Source organism: Cyanistes caeruleus, chromosome 7 (genome assembly GCF_971803275.1).
Source record: "Cyanistes caeruleus chromosome 7, bCyaCae1.hap1.1, whole genome shotgun sequence".
NCBI classification, from domain to species: domain Eukaryota; kingdom Metazoa; phylum Chordata; class Aves; order Passeriformes; family Paridae; genus Cyanistes; species Cyanistes caeruleus.
In genome coordinates this window covers 10,307,428-10,325,340 of record NC_141707.1, presented here as the reverse complement: position 1 = coordinate 10,325,340, position 17,913 = coordinate 10,307,428, and the positions used below count along the sequence as shown (strand labels likewise).

Here is a 17,913-nt window from a genome sequence, read left to right as displayed (position 1 = left end):
CAAAGTTTAACTTCTGCTTGGAGGAGATTTCCCATTGCTCAGCAAAATGAACAAGCAAATTCCTTCACTTTGAATTTAGTCAGGGAGACAGAGCAAAGCAGTATTGGAACAAGATACCCAGATGTTGTGTAGCATCATCATCATCATCATGTTACTACCCAACAGGAAAACAGGAGGCAAAGGGAAGGAGAGAGGTTGCGTACAAATGCATTCATTTATCCATGGGACTAATCATACTTGTTTATCCATAGTACTGTAGACTACGAATTATTTTTTCTAGGGCATGTGGCAGGCAATTTTAAAATCAATAAAAGAATACAAAGACTTCTGCAGCTGAAACTGCAACCATACCTTGGGTTACTGCTGTAGGCAAGCAATATTTCAGTCTAAACAGCCAAAGTTATTTATAACATTTCACACCCCTAGCACTGTTTTAATATCTTCTTTGTTGTCCCTGAGGTATTTAAACTCCTCCGTTAGGGAGTTCCTCTGTGTTCTATTATTTCAAGACTATTTGCATCCAGGATTCATGAGTGCAGTGATAATTACGGTTGGCACTGGGAGGTATTACTCTGGGAACAAAGGTGCTTAGCTCAGCCTCATTTTAGCCAAAATGTTTACCAGTGATAACCCAGCTGTCCTTTACAGGAGCCTCCTGAACCTTTGAGCAGTCAAACCTGAGGATTGAGTTTAATTCTTAGTGGTTTCAGTATGCTGAAGGGCTGACACCTGGAGCTCCCTTCTCTTTATTCATTCTGCAAGGCTGAGTTCTCACAATGTTTTTAGGAGCCCTCTCTATGGAACAAAATGAGATGGCATAATTTTTACAGCTGTGAAGTCAACAGTTCAGTTGACCCTCTCAAATGAAATCAGAATCTGTTTTGACATTTTTTCCTTAATAATGTTGGCCTTTTAGCTGAGGTATCTAATCTCTTTACTACCATAGGAGTTAAAGAGTTCAGCTTGTTTTGTTTACTGAAATGCAGAAATAAATAGATTGAGGGGGAGCATCGATGGTTATGTATCTGCAGGTATGTGAAACCCTGCTAGTTAACAGAGAGAAGAAACCACTTGGAAACAGGCATTTTCAAGGGTAGGAAAACCAAATAAAATCTGTTAATTGTGGCTGTTTGGCTGAGGTTTTAGTGACTCATGTCATCTCCCAAATCTGTGCTTTGTGCATTCCAATGCTGATGCCTCTGGTGGATAGCTGAGATTTTATTTAGGGCCATCAGTTTTTTGCTCTGTGTGTTTGGACAGAGAATTGGTACATGCCATTTCTGAGCTCAGAAATCAGAATTTACTATGCTTTCAGTTTTATATAGTAGAGTGAGATGGAAAAAATAGAGCACCTGTAATATTTCTTTGGTTCTTGAGCCACTGACCTAGATTATGTGACTGAAGTAGACAAATATGTTCAGTTTCTTGCCAGGCAGCCCACAGTGCATGAAATATCAGATTAGCTGGTTCACTGAAATGAAAAAGTCTTGAAGAAAAAAAGGGAAGTCTGGCTACAAAACTCAAATTAGCAAAGATTTGAATATTAAACAAACAAAAAAATATAATTAGAGCAATTTAAGTTCTACCTGTTAAAGATATCTATTGATGCTTTTTAGAAGATCCTATTTTTATTTTTATTGATGGTTTTGTTCAGAAAATCCTATTTATACCATCTATATGCCTAAAATATAGAAATTCATGCATTATTCATGTATTTTCAGATTATGATCTCTACACATGATTTCTTGCAATGTTTTTTTTTATCCTGAATTATATGACTTTTATGACTCTTTGGTCATTCTTTATCTCCCACTTGTCTAAAGTATTTTTTTTTCCAGTTTTGTTGAGTCTGTGAAAGTTCTTCACAGACTCCATTAAAATACAGCTGAACTTTGCAGGCAGTTGAGGCTTAAAGACACCAATAAGATTGTTGAAAAAATCTTGTCTGGTTGCCAGATTTTACATCTAAATTCATTATTGTTGTGATGTGACTTATTTAGAAACAATCTGTACAGGTCATGGACTGCCCTATAAATACTAGTGACAGCTGGAAAGCCCTTGGTGTAACAAAATTTCTGTTTTCTACTCTCAAGTGAATGTAAATTCTAAAGTCTTTGTATTTTTTTCAAAGTTCACACAGAAAACATCCATGTCACTAAACTGTCAAGCTGTGCATTCCATCATGGCTATGTGCTGGCTACATTTCATTGTCTGTGGTTGTTATTAAGGTGTCATAGTCTAAAGCAGTTAATTGGGTGCAGAAGTTGATGCAGCCCATTGAACATGATGATAGAAAGGTGTGCACACAGGCAGTGCTGGGCAGGTTTCCCTATTGAAAAACGCTTTGAAATAAAAAAAGATTCCTCTCCAAAGATTCCTCTTTGCCTTCCTAGGAATGGAAATGAAGATGTGAAAGCTGCTGGGCTCCACTCTGTACAAGGTGCATTCATGGAAAAAATGGGATGTCTAGCAAGAAATGGAGTACATTTATAATTGCCAGGCTATTAGTCCAGCAAAGAGCAAACTGCCCTCTGCCTCTTGTGATTGACTTATGGCTGGGAGAGCAGAGAACTCTGCTCTGGGTGTTTATCTGCAGTAATAAGCAGTGGAATTAGTTCTCTGGGTTGGCTGAAGTCCTGCTGTCTTCTCAGCAGCTGGCAAACACAGTGAAATCAATCTTGCATCTTTCACAACTTCTGGATTCAATTTAGGAAATAAATACAAAAAATGATCAGCATTTTTCTAGCAGATGAAGACTGAAATATACGGTTATCATTAAGCAACTTCAGTAAGAAACAAGGGTAAAGCCAGGGCAAATAGATCACAAATTTATGCATGCCAGTCTTTGCATCAAAAGCAGAGTTAGCCTGAAGGTCCTATTTGTTCATCCTTTTTAAATCTTCAATGCAGAAGGGCTTCCTCCAAGAGATCCCTGTGCCTGTTTCATTTGGGCTCTATATAGTCTGCTTATAGAGTTTGCACCACTCCAAGTCTATCTTGGCCCTTACTGATTTTGGAATTTCAGGAGAGACTAACTCTTTGAGTGATGGGCCTATGAAGCTGCTGCATTTTGGTAACTCTCAGGGGTAGGCTGGGAAGTTGGGTTTTCATCTCTCTGCACTACCTTTATTTTATTTTGCAGCATTATTTGCTTCTTCTTGCACAGAGAGACTGATATCTACCAACTCTTCTGGCCTAGGCTGGAGTTCACTATAAAGACAATTTCATGAGACTGGGCATGGATTTGGGTTATTGGCAGACAGAGTAATCCAACCTGTTAACTTTTACATTTTCTACAGTGATATTTCCCAGTTTCTTCCACATCACCTCCCTACTGGCACAGAGTAGTGCTGCACCCCTGGGACTGCCTGACAGGACCTCCTTTCTGAACCATATCTCAAGCTGCTGCTGGAAATTTTTACTCCATAAAATATTTCTCTATGCTCTAGCTAATTCTTGTGAAGGTCAAACATCTTACTGCCCAATTTAGGGTGTATAGAACAGTTATAGTATTGGTCTGAGGGCAGAAACACTGTAAGTGGTGTTTTTGTTATCTGTCTCCTCTGATTCTGTGTCCTTTTATTGCCCTTCTGTGGTCTGACCACATTATGTTCCATCTTGTATGTAGCAGGTGGATGTGATTTTGTTTTTCCAATTAAACAAAACTTAAATGAGTATAGCAAATTTATCTAGATAGAAATAAAAATCTATAACTCCTACTCGGCTTTTAAAAAGTTTTTCAAACTAGTCTGCCTAAAAGCGCTTTCACACCAAGTCCTTTATGTGGATTAGAGATTATTGATGCTTTGTTTCTTGTGTGCAGTACATGTAATGTGATATTCTGTCAATGAGGTTTAGGTGGTCTTTGTACAATGTACCCTTTCATGTCCTTGAGCTTTATCAAGTTTCTTCTCTGGAGTATCTAATGTGACAGGCAATTCAAGGGACTTAAGCAGTTTGTGCTTCAATTTCCTGTACTGCTGTTTTAATTATATTATCAATAGCACAGGCTATTCTTTGAAATTTCCCAGATTTTGGTTCTCTTGCTCTATTTGCCTGGGTGTGTCTAAACAGCAACACCTGGGTCACAACCACATCTGCTCCTTCCCAAGTCAATACATTTTTCAGCTGTACTCAGTGATATTGTATTTTCCAAATAGCCTGATTCACTCCTAAGGCAACCAGGACACTCTGCAGGGAAGCATGAGAAGATTTTCAGGGAGGTTAAGTAGTGCTGTTTGTCCTTGTGGCCTCATTTGAATCCACAGTAGCAGCGCCTTTGTCATTGCTGCAGAAAGGAGCAAAGCAATCCTGTCCCGTTATTTCCGGCGGTGCAAACACGCCAGGAGGTCAATGTGCCAGGTACTGCCTGTGCAGGAATGTCACCACGAGGAAAAGGAGCCAGAGATCCTGGGTGCCACTGCAGAATACCAATGTTTTCCCCTGTCCCAGTTAGGGCCTTATGGGACAGTCTTTTAAGTTACTTAAGTAATTGTTAACACAGTTGCTAGGAGATAAAAAGTGTTAGATCACTCCAAGAAATGTTTTTAATTAAATCCAAAGACACTATGGGATAACCCTTATGTTACCAGAGACTTTTTATCAAGGGGATTTGGCAAAAAATTTAACCCAGTCGTGTATGATCAGTGAAAAGTACTGGTTCCTGTTAAAGACCATGGATGTTATGGAGGTTCCAGAATAAACAGTGTCAGTGTTACAGTCTACACTGATCAATTTATTCTGCTTTTGACTTTGGCCAGAATAAACTTACTACCTAATTTTACAGTGGAACTTACTGCTTTTGTAAAATATTCTTGTATTTAGGTGTGTAAAAAATAGTAAAGATGCAGTTGAAACTGGTTATTCCTTTGTTAGCTTTGTGCTGCCTGGGGACTTCATGAGTTGAGAGCAAAGCATTTTATGAAAAACTCTGGCTTCACTGACCTCAGTGAGGAAGGAGTTTTATCCCCTGCCTTTAGAGGGAGTCTCTTTTTGATGAGAGTGAGGAACAAGGATCAAATCCAAGACCAAGCAGAGTGAGTAGTTTTCTATGCTCTCTCTGTTAGACAAATAGAAACTTTTTGTTTCTCTGTACATTGTGTGTTTTGCACCAGTTGGAGTCTATAATTAATCTTAATTAAACTGTAAATTTAGGGAGTTCCACTGAGATCAGTTGTCATTGAGAAAGAAATATGATTTGAAGCTTCAATTTTGACTAAATTTTAATAAGGGTTTACATTTCTTTAAATGTTTAATTAATAGCAATTATCAGACTTCTCCAAGAAGCATTTTAAACCAATAAAGGACAGTGTTATGGTAGAGCTGAATTTGAATCATGTTGTAAAGCATGAAAATGTACAAGATTCCCCATTTTAAAAGACTTTTCAAACACGACTACTGTGCAATTAGCTTGTAAATGTTTCAATATTTATTTCCAAATAATAAGTGAAACTGAAACTTCCAAACTGAACTTCAGTGATTTCTATTGAAAAGCTAGTTCTGTCAAACACATGCTGAATTAGATTTCTTTTGATATTTCAAAAAGCTCATTGTCTTTAGGGTGATAGATTCTAGAGCTATTTATTAATCTATTCTATAAATTTCTATATTTTTGGAATCAAACCTAAGAGTTTAGCTATCAAAATCCTTTTTAAAATCTTTGATTGATGCTAAGGTACAGCATTAGGGGGTGATTGTTTGAGTTTCTTTGCTGTTGTGCCACCAACTTTTCTTTTTTGAAATGGATAGATCTGTCAAGGCTGGAAACAGCGGTTTCGGTTTCCATGCAGATTATTTATCTCAGCTGCAAGCCCAAAGTGCAAGAAAGGAAAGTTTCCAGATTTGAACTGGAAGCATTGCCTATTCTCAACTGTGTGAATTTGTATAGCAACTGCTCTTTTGCTTAGCACCGTGGGGGGGAATATATTGAGTTCTGATTTTGCTGTCTATATCAAGTCTGCTCTTTGATGATTAAATAGATTAGGTAAGATACTCATTTAATTATACACTGTCCATATGTACAGCATCAGTATGTTATTCTTGGGTGAATGAAGCAGCTCTTTCAATCTAATACTTTGGTTTTAAGGTTATAAATGTCATTGTCTCTCTAAGTTTTCTCCCAGCTATAAGGCTGCTGTGCAAAGGATACTATTGATATGTGATACTCTTAATTTACCAGTAGGATTGCTCCTTAAAGTAGGCACTGAAAAGAAGTTATGGAAAGTGCTGTCAGGAATTTTAAATGATGCAAAATAGCCTAACGAGGGTAAAGCTGTGTACAGAACACAGAGCAATGGTTTCTTCCTTGGGAGCCAGACAGGGCCTGGAAAAGCCCTGCTGGAGGGCAGTTAGGGATGGGCAAGAGAGCACCTGCATTTGGGGAAGGGCTGAAGGCAGCATGAGCCCTGAGACAGCCCATCCACACCTGCTCCCCTGCAGGGCTGCCAGGGCTGGGGGCGATGCTGCCTCACTGCCTGCTCTGACATTTGCAGCCTTATCTCAGCTCTGCAGCTGACTGAAAGCCCTGTGTAGCCATTGATCTGCTTCTTTTGAATTCAGTGGACCCCAGATTGGGATCATAAGGAGAGAAGATGAAAGAATGAAAATAATGAAAAATTTCTATACATTTCTATACATTATATATTTCTAAATGAAATAATTCTATACATTAGAATCTTCGGCCGCTGGATTATGAGGAATGGGATGAATTGATGGGGAAACTCCCACAGACTCAGTGCACATTATTTCTCATCTTGCTTGAAAGATAGAATGTATTTGCCACCTATAAATTCAATATTTGACATTATGAAATCCAGTTAGTTGACTGGATTTAAAAGCAGGTTTGGATGTAAATCTCTCTTTTTTAAGTCTGTTGTTGTGATTAGATCAAGTATTTCAAATTTTGTTTCAGTTTTTGAGTCTGCAAAGTGAGAAAGTACTTTTCTGGCATGTTCTTGTTGTGGTCCCCTAAGAAACTTTCACAGAATTGGAAGCCTGGAACCTTTTTCTGAGTGCCAGGGGCCCCCAGGAGTATGCAGCCAGCAGCTTTCAGAGTCAGTGGTCAGCCTGAGCAGTCCATCACTGCAAAGGAGAACACACTGGTGAGGAAACAACAATAGGTAAAATGAGAGACTCCATCTGAGCCAAACTGAATACCAAATGAAAAATTTTCCAATTAGACTGTTTTAGGTAATAGAAATAAATTGGAAAATCAAAGAACAGAATTTTCCATAATTCCTAAAATAATTAAAAACTACAGGCACAGTCTATGATGGGTATGATTAGAAAGAAAAAAATATGAAATGTGTGTTTACAGAATTCACTAGATCTAAATGTCTGAAATGGAAAATATCACATGGACAACTTAAAAATTTATTCCAAGTCAGCTCTGCAGCTTGAACTAAAAATGAGTTCTTTGCTTGTGAAGAAATATTTCCCCCCTCTAACTATGTGGGGAATTGCAAGAAAATGGATCTCCCCTTAGGGGGAAAAACCTCCAAGGTTATTTTCTTCAATTGCAAGTCAACAGGTGAAGGAAATTAATGCCCATGGACCAAAAATATGCTTTTCAATGCATTGGGTTCTTTTTACCAGGTTTGCTGACTTTTTAATATAGAGCATAGCAGGAAGTTCACACTTGTTCCTATCCTGAACATTCTGGTAGAGAAACTGATATCAGACTGGGAGGAGAACTCTGGATATCTGGCATGATTACCACACAGACTTTTTCTAAATTGGTTAACAAGCACTTAATGAAAAATATCCGACTTTTATTCTTTCCTATGAACAGCTATTCATACATGCTCAGAGTCTAGGTTGGCGCTAGAATTTGGTGTCGTTTGATTAAAGTGACAAAGTAACAGTAGGAATCAGAACAATGTTTTTTAGAGTGTCATCTCTCTGAATTAGGGTGGTGGTTTTGTGTAGCCTGAAGGGGTGTGGAGAGCCAGGGCTGAAGCATGGGAGAGAATATGGATTCTTAAAAGCACTGCACACTGCAGATCCAAATTGTATCTTAGCAGCAGTGATATCTTAGAAAAAGGCTTTTTTCTCTGTCTATACATGCTGCATGCACATGACTGTACTTGCATATTAATTTTGTTTTCATTTAATTTGGGGATAATTTTATTTCATTCTAAGCACAGATGAATTTAAAATACCATTAAGCTATGTTTATTTCAGCCTATGTTTACTTTTTTTAAAAAGACTTTGGGGAGAAAAGAAGCCCGTATGTTAAAATTGGAACAAAATTATGTATGTAAAGGTTTTATACAAATAACCAGCTCCTGAAAGAGATGGGGTTTTTTAAGCATAAATTTTACCTCCAAATCATTAATCATTCCTAAATTTTTAAACCTTAATCAGATCACAGAGAGAACAGTCAAATACTGAATTATGAGAAAGAGATGCCCAACAATATCAGAAATCTAGTTCAGCACAGAAACAATAAAAAATATTCAGAGTGATTTTATTATACCTATTTACCACAGACTCTTTCTACTGCAGACTTTCAAGCAGTTAACCTTGAATTTATCCTTTAATGTGATCATACAATTAAATCTGTCTCACAAATGTGTTTCCCTATAGATCATTTCTGATCTAACAATGCTGTTTCTGCTTTCATGATGATAAATTGAGTGAAATAGTAAGGCTTTTATTCATTAATTCTTTGTCTTGTTCTGTATTGATATGATTTTGGATAAATGAGTGTTATCTGCACATCACTGCAGAAAATACTCAAATGTCAAATATAAACAATGTGCAATAGTCTAAACATTTTATTTCAAATAATATCCAAGCTAACCTCATGGAATCTTATTCAGTTTATAGACTGTCTTGGAATTTCCAGTAATATTTTCTGCTATTTTTTCCCTGACTTTCCCCATCATATACTCATTTCTTAATACAAGGTTGGAGTGTTTTAAGATATGGATGGCTGGTGTATGGCTAACAGTGTTTAATAACACTTGTGAGAATGACTAAACATTGGCTGAAAATATTTCTCTGCACTGTAACTGCAGTGAAATTGCTGTGCTGAGAAAATTGCTGTTGAATCAGAATGCTGCTCAAGTAAATAGAATAATTTGTTTCATTCATTAGGGTCACTAGACAAATTAGCTGCAGCTTTTCCTACAGACTAACACTACTCCATTAAATGTGGAAGAGTGGCAAATGCAGAGAAGTGTTGATGGAACAAGGAAATGATTTGAAATATTAATTCTGTGGAAGCCTCTGTCAATATTCTTTGCAGATGAAATTATCCTAGTACCATGATAAATTCTCAGCTGTAACAAATACAACCAATCTCTCATGTCCATCTGCACATTTTTATCTTTCCTGAGTCCTTCCAATTCTTACGAAAATCAGCAAGGAGCTAAAATATAACAATTTCTTAACTATTTTATATAACAATTTTAAAGATGGGTGCTTAAATCTGACATTTAGCTGCTGGGTGACCTTGTTCCCACAGATTGCTGCAGGACAGGAGCCTGCTCTCGGAGCCTGCTGGCACTCCGAGTGTGTCACCAGTGGAAGCTCTAACGCCTGCAGAAGCTCCTGCTAGGAGCCTTCAGATGATTGCAAGAACTTTCAATGGTCATGGCCCAAGGCTAGAACAAAAGCCTTTCACCCCTAAACTGCCTAACTTGAGAAGTACTTGAGAAAGACTGCTAAACTAGCTTCTGTTTCTCTTATTTAAATAAAGATATTATGTATCTTTATTTATTTATTGATCATCCAGATAACATTAGTAGAGTTTATAATTTTACTTGTTTGTTAGTGTTATGAATCATCATATACAATCCTTTTTTTCTGCTTTCTTTATCTCAAAACCATTTTGTTCTATTTGGATGATCTATAGATGTGCTATTGATTATTAAATATGACCTACCCCCAGCCCCCTCAATTTTCTTCTTATATGGTTTTAGGTACAGATTTCACAGCCATGATTTGCTATGGTGGCTTATGAAAAATGAAATAAAGTCTTAACCCCCCTCCCTTGTTTAAATGCTCAAATGTATTTCTGGGGAGAAATCATCCCCTCCAAATGAGCAGATATGTCAGACTGGTGGAACAATGTCCTCATGGGATAATTTCTGCATGGAAGTTTTCAGAAAGCACTGAGAGAATACTCCTTCTTCTTATAGTTCTTGAGGATGTTTCTTAGCTCTTTTATTCTGTTAGAAGGCTATAAACTAGATGTGATCAGAATATTTATTGATGTAAACATTTAATTTTATTTCAAAGTCCATCCATATTTAAGTCAGCAGGCTGAAGCAACAGCATTTTGACGCCTCTCACAGACGGGAGCAAACGTATCCAAAAGCTGACTCTCTATAACTAATATTCTTTAATAGCCAAGCACCCAGACATCTGTTTTAGGTGGTGGCAGGTTTTGTATAAACCTATCCACTTCACATTGTTTTGTCTGGGGGCACAAAACTGCTCATGGGACAGAGAAGCACAGTGTGAACTTCTTCCCAAATGTCTCCCTGGCATTCTGCAAATGACAGCCCTCCCCAGCCTGCCCCCTAAAAGTGTCTTTGTTTAAGTCCTAGGGAGATTTTACTACTATCAAGAGATTTACTACTATATTTCTCCTCATATTCTAAAGCCACAATATTTTAAGAACAAGTTTAAAATTCAGTATATTTACCCAATAAAAATAATTTGGTTTAGTTTTTAATACCCTGGAAAACTGTGAGCACTAAGAGTTTTTCTCCACACCTCTTTTACATTAGCATACAGAGTTAATGTTTTTGTCTAACACACCTGAAGTGTAACTGCATAACTGCAGTGTACCAGTAATGAACTTTACCTACCTGAACAGTGAGTGTTTAACTTTCAACTTTCCCTTTTATGTACAGATGATGAAAACTTTTTTCAGTGACAGCTGTTACAACTTGCCAGGGATGCATTAGTTTACATAATAATTCTATGCATTTTGAAACACTGGTAACACACAGAATTTTATCTGCTGGACATATTCACTTGGCATTTTCCTGCTTTTCCTGCAGTCAGACTTGAGGCCTGACTGTTTTATTGACTATTTTACCAGGTCCAGTGTTTTATCCACTTCTGCCTCTGTTTAATCCTGGCACTGGAGCAGCTCAGTTTTGTAAGATAGACACAATTCAGCTAAGGAAGATGTCATTGCCCAAAGACAATGAATTTTTTTTTTATCTGAAAGGCAATTTTGTGGTGAAGTATTTTGGTACAAGAAATAGGGCTGGCTTTTTCTGATACATGATTAAATTTGGCAATATATACTGCATTCAGTAGTGTCTCTAAGTAGGTACAGCTGGGCACTTCAGGGTCAGGGCTTTCTGTTCTCTATGTAATGCAAAGAGCAAAAACATGGAGGCAAAGAGCCCCTCAGCCTCTGAAACTTTAGATATCAGGTTTGGTCCCTTGAAACTAAGCTACATTGTTGGTTATGTTTTGATTGCAGAAGTGAGGTAGAAAAGAATTCCTCAGGAATGTTTCTCGTGATGGAAATACCTTAACAGCATGGTATCCTATTTTTGATTTCCCTTTTCTTGTTGTATTTGGTAGTGGAAAGAGAAAGTGGTCTGAGTCAACATCTGAAGACAGACACAGTTAGCAAAATAAATCAGAATTACTGTAACGAGGTGTTGAAATGAAATGCTGGCATGCGCTGCTGTTATCAAGTTTAATAAAGGTGTGAAGCAAAATACACATATTAAGCCATAAATCCCAAGATAATTCTGTTCAGTTTAGATTCCACAAGAAAATACAACAGGAACTCCTAAAGCAATGCATCTTTATCAGTCTGTATCATGTTTTTATTTACAGATTGTCTTTGTTCCAAAAGGAGGTATTTTTTGAAACAAGCATGGTGGACAGAAATAAAGCATGAATGGCTCTGGGGATTCATAACTGAGCAGTCAATAAAGATTTTGATGCTACTTCATTGAAATGAATGAATCTTTGCTAGGGGGTGCAGATAGAGTGATTTTCTTGCTTGATTTCACACCTTTGATGAGGAATGGAAACCCCTCAGTGCTGACTCCTGCAAGTTACTATTTAGGAATACTATAAAATGAAGGATTTCAGCTCTGATTCTCTTGGACTAAAGGCAGAGTTCTGCACAGGTTTGCATCTCAAAAAGAGCTTTAAACTATTCAGACACTTTTTTCAGGGGAAAAAGAAGTAATTGTTACCCTTGCTGATAATTTTAAAAACCCAACCCTGATTTTCTGTTTACACCTAAAACAGTTCAAAGAAAGTATTTTCAGGCTCTTTCAGTTCTCTGTAATTGTTATTCACTCTCTAATCTCTTTAGTACCCTGGAGCACAATCTGCTTTCTATTTGTTCAATAAGGTGAATATCCTCATCCTCAAACTGTTCCATTGTTAGAAGTGGAACTGTGTGGAATCAATTACTTTTCAATGTGACTAATGAATCACACTGGGTTCCTGTCCTATGAGCTGCAGAGTTTTTTTACTCTAAACTAAGCAATAATTTCCTGAATTCAGCTGGCATCTTTCATCAGAGAAAGTCATACTATCAGTTGGTACCTAACAGCTCTTTTTTAACTTTAGGCTTGGTTAGTCTAATTTAGACAACTATTTTTTATATATATTATATATATTTAGCTATTTATTATTATATATTATTTATGTTGTATATATATATATATATATAGTGCTATTTAGCTCTTTATGCTTCAGGTAATATTTGCTGGATTTTGGTGCAAATGTTCAAGTTCTTTCAGGACACAGTCCTGGTAACTCAAACTGGGAGTCCTGAAACTGGTAGACAGTTTGCAAAGTATTCATTCAGTTCTCTTCTAACTGATTTCCTCAGTGAAGGGGAAATATTAAACCATACTTAAGTTCTGTGCCTAAATATGTTTCATAATCTTCTATCAGAAAGTAATTAAAATTCAATTCCCTTAAACAGTCAGGCCACTTAAGGGAATGTATTCAATCATGGAATCGACACCACAGGTTTTTTTGGATAATAAATGTGCTAAATGGGCACTTGGCATCTCTACTATTCTTCAGTCATAAATGAATTTTATACTGTCATTGCTTCAGTGGCAATTTAGGATTGAACTGTTGCCATGCAGTCTATACTATGATATTTATTGAATCAAAACACACTGAGTCACTGGAGTTGTCCTTAACACCTCAGTGAGTGAGACTCAGAATTTAGAAATATTTGAGTCTGATACAAATCTTGCTTTATCTATTCTGCTGATACATGTCAGCCAGACGAGAAGAAACCCTTACAGAATTCAGCAGGGTGAGTAATCTTTGATTAGATAAGTGCTGATATCAGAGGAACAAGATAGCTGAGTTTTTAATGCTTATACATATGACTGCAGACTTTGATTAGCTTTCTAACCAATCAATGCCATAGGACATCCTGTCCCTATTACCATATCACACAAATGTTTATTATTAATCTCTTTTCACTTACATGCTTTAAAAAGGACGAGGTCACACACTCCTGATTTTTCTTCCTTATTGAGAAAATAGTTTTTGAAGAGTTAGCAGAATTGTGTAGTTTTACCTATATCTTCACCAGCTGGTGCTTGAAAGCACCTAATAAAATAACTAAACTATGAAATAATGTCAGCTGCTCTCAAGAACATGTGACAAGCACTTCCCAAGGACAAGGAGTGAACAACATCTCAGGATCAGCGGTGACATTTCAAATGAAGTCAGGGTATTTCCCTCCTATTTCCATGTAAGATCAATTACAGTGACCTGCTTCTTGATATCAGTGAACAATGATTTATCTACTTAGCTACAAAATGAGGGTTTTATATTAAAAGAAATGAAAACCCAAAAGTAACCACCAACACGAATTTGAAGCAGCACCCCAGTTAAAATGGTGATTTACTGCAGATATTCCAAGATTTAACTAAGTCTCCTGTGGATGCAGACAATAGCAAGTTAAGTGTTATCATTTGTCAGCTGAATTTGTATCATTATGCCAAAGTTAATACGTAGGGAGAGTCGATTTGTCCTTACTGCTGCTCTAACAGTCTTTCAGGGAGATTGACTGCTAGAGAAAACCTGGGATCAGTAAACAGCACATAGGAAATTCTCCATTTATGTTGTTTTGGTTTTTGGACGGCAGATACATTTTCAGTAGGAACTTAAAATCCCATTTTATAAAAGTCTTGGGCTTACTAGGAAACTTTCTTTTAAAAAAATAATCTTATCTCTCTGACTTTCCTGCCTTGTGTGCTTTAGGATATTATTTAACAAACGCATCCAATCCATTTCACCTTAATCTGGCACCTCTTGTGCCAGATGCATGGGGCAGGGAACTGTGGCCTAGGCCATGTAGAAGGTTTTGCTTTTTTTCCCCTAGGAAATGGCCATAGAGTGATCAAAGGGGCCTTTGGAGAATGATTTGATGTATTCATAATGTTACTATTTCAAAAATGGGTAATATGTGTACTGCAGGAGATATTGGTGGGGAGAATAGGGCAGAGTCACTACTCTGAATTTGCTGCTCTAGCTATGATCAATTGTTATATCCTGTGCTTTGCTTGCTGCTTTAGCACAGGTCTGGTGTTTTGTACAGCAGTATGCACAAGTAGGTGAAGTATGCTGGAATTTAGCAGGATAAAATTCCTGATGGCTTCCTCTGCTGCTGTCCATGTCAGCATCAGCTGTGCTGAGATGTGGATTTTCTTTATTTTGTGGCATTTTTTCCTTCTTTGTTTCATAGATGACTTATGATGTTCATTGTCATACTAGACAAGCTGGATTTTTTTCCTCATGTGTAGCTAAATGTATTTGATAGTCAGGATAAGAACTGTAAATGGATCTTAATGTTTAATTACATAAATATTTAATTATTAAAAAACCCCAGAAAACCAAAACAGCCAAAAACTTAGTTTTTTTAAAAATTTGGAGGGGGGCAGGGGAGAGGTGCTCCTGAAACTGTTTCTCTTAAAAGTTTTGGGAAGAGTTTGTACTGTCAAAATACGATTGTGGAAAGTCTTGTGAGATTTTGTGAAAATTAGATTTGTGTTTTATTTGCCTGTGTTATGGTTTCAGCCCTCATAAATATAAAACCCTTTGCTTTCTCTATCAGTGTTTATTTTTCAAAGCTAAATCCTTCTCTGTGATGGACAAAAAGTTGTATTACCTTTCAATTTCAATCATTATAATAATTTCATTTTACTTGTTTCCATGATTTACTTTTTTTCCTAACTTCCTAAATCAACAAGAACAAGCTGGCAGCCCTGCAGTTGTATGACAGTGCCATAGAGAAGGGACTTGCAGCTTTTAGGATGTAACAAATCATTTAAATTCTTGTCATTTGCATGATGGTCTCCAGAAATTTGGATATGGCATCATGAGAAGGCAAAATAACAGTGTAACATCAGCTGGCTGTGAATGCTTGGAAAAGACAGTGAATACATTTCCAAAGGATTCAAAATCATGGCCTAAGGGAAGTCCAGTACATACCTATCCTGAACATGTTTGTTTCTGGTTAACATAAAAATAGAACTGCTGTGTTTGGAGCAGCTTTGATAAAAGTGCTGTGCAGAGTGTTTGAACTGCAGTGAACACAGTGATTCATCCTTGTAGGAGCTGGCTCATGTGATGTAACAAGAAATGGACCAACATTTCTTACAATTTACTGTATTCTTAAGTGTCAGGAATCAAATGTATTTCAAGAGAGTAAACAAAAAGGAAATAGAGAAACTAGTCACATAAAAAATGTGGTTTCACAAGCCCATGACAAACTGCCATTCATATTTAGAAAACAAGGGATTTGGGTCACGAGGTTTTGCTTCTCCCTATAGCCAGGGGTGTGTGAATGGAAATTGTTGACTGGAAAAAATGTAAAGCATATACAGTGATGTGAATAAAATTTATTACAAGTTATCTCCCTGTATTACCATAAAGTCTGTCCTTGAAGCATCCTGATGCCTTTGGTCACTGTCATGCCTTACATTGAAGAATGCAAGATCAGATTTAAGGATAACAAGGAACACAGTAAGGACAAAGAATCTGCAGCTGTTCTTGTACAGTAGAATACTTGAAATACATTAATAAATCCTGGCTTAGTCTTAAAACTCTGTTTCAGGCTTTTCATTAAAAAAAATTCTCTAGTTCACCATATATTTCTATAACCCTTTTTCCTGTGGTGAGGAATTCCCCAGGCTAGCTCTGTTTTGTGAACCCTTCTTTCCAACTGATCTGGATGTGTCTTGCTGGTGTTTCATTGAATGATCCATTGATTCAATTACAGTTAAAGCCAATTTCTCTTAGCTCCTATTTTGCCCTTTCTGTACAGTCTTCATGGGTTACTGCAGGAATTCCAAGTGGCAATGCTGTTTGTGAACTGAAACTGTAAAGAAAATTGAAAGAAACCTAAATTCTAATTAATTAAACTTAAATAAACAAACAAAAGTCTTCAACAATTAAAATTACTTTAAACATATGGTACTTTTTGGTTTGTGAGAATAGGAAGAAGCATAAAATAAAGTAGATACCCATTTGGATCTATGTCAGTCCTCCTTGTACCTCATTAATCATGTTGTGTGCACACTGTTGTATGTGTGAGAATAAATCCCTGACTGGCATGCCATCCTGCTCCCAGCTCTGGCATAGAATGTGGGCTTTGTGAGCAGTAAGAACCACATCTATAATAAAGTGCTTGCATTCCCATGCCTGCACCAGAGGACTAATACAAACTTTTGTGTGGTATTTGTGGGATTACAATGAGAAAAATTGCTGGGTTTTTTTTAGTGTTTCTCGGTATTTGAAACCATGATAGCATCCTGAAGAATTTAATGTGATGGTTTCATTTGATCTCATTTTGTTTAAAATTTATTTGCTGTGTATCATGGAACATCGTGGGTTGGAAAGAAGTCACAAGAGTCATGGAGTCCAGCTCATGGCCCTGCACAGGACACCCCAGGGATGACACCCTGTGCCTGAGAGCACTGCCCAAATGTTTGTGGAACTCTGTCAGGCTCTGGTGCTGTGGCCACTTTCCTGGGCAGCCAGTCCAGTGCCCAAACACCCTCTGGGTGAAGAACCTTTTCCAATAACCCAGGTAAACCTACCTCATGTAGGGAGGACACAGAAGGTTTTCTTCTCTGTGAGCTTTCTACTATTAAATGCCTATGAAATAGGAGAAATTAGATCTAGATTTATTCCTATGTGGCAAATTAATTTTTCTAATTCCAGATAGCAGGTTGGGAAAAAAAAATATGAAATTTATTTTCAAACATTTCTGGAGTCTCAGGTGACTGAAAATGGAAAAAAATGAGGAACTGGGAAGGATCCATTTCTCAAGCTCTTCATACTGTAGCTCATATATTGTAACAACATTATTTATATAGTTTTAAGGTTTTTAGAAAATTTTTAAATTTTTTTTCCACAAGATTTTCAATTCTGAAAGGCTTTCACTCTAGACAAGTCTTTCATAAGTGAAGGTCCCAGTTTAGCTTTGTAATCCAAGCTAGGGAATTAACCAGGTTTTAGTTCCCCAGTAAAATGCACCTCAAAGGACTGTTAGTGTCAGGATGTGATAAAAACACTTGGCATTCAGTGGTCTGAGGCTTAAGAAGGAATGCTATGAAGACCTGATTTCTGTGGTGGTTTTATAATCAGAAACAGAAATGAAAATTAATGATGAAGAATGCTTGGCTCAGTCATCTGAACTAAATTCCCAAAGGTGAAATTTCACTGTAAATGACAGTTTAGGAACAAAAGAACCAGTAAGATTTCAATGGCTAATTTGGAGAGGCTGAGCATAATCAATTTGGCTTTAGAAGTGGCCAGGAGGAAAAAGAATGCTCCTTGATGCTAACTGACAGTCAGTGAGACAAAAATGCAATGTTATGCAAGTACTGCTATAAAGAATGATCAGAAAATAAAAAGCTTTTGTCTGTTGGGAGAAAGGAA

The 17,913-nt window shown here is 37.1% G+C and overlaps 1 protein-coding gene across 2 annotated transcripts in view; it reads left to right on the top strand.

Annotated features, from left to right (window-relative positions):
• The window catches only part of TFPI (tissue factor pathway inhibitor), a 217,676-nt gene that overhangs the window by 72,109 nt on the left and 127,654 nt on the right, over positions 1–17,913 (top strand). Inside the window, exon 1 of one of the 2 annotated variants that reach the window (XM_086898378.1) lies at positions 5,017–5,036. The exons of the other annotated variant lie outside the window; for it this stretch is intronic. The gene's annotated coding sequence lies outside the window, so the exon portion shown is untranslated. Of the gene's footprint in view, positions 1–5,016; positions 5,037–17,913 lie in introns of those variants that run through there. 2 annotated transcript variants of the gene reach the window in all.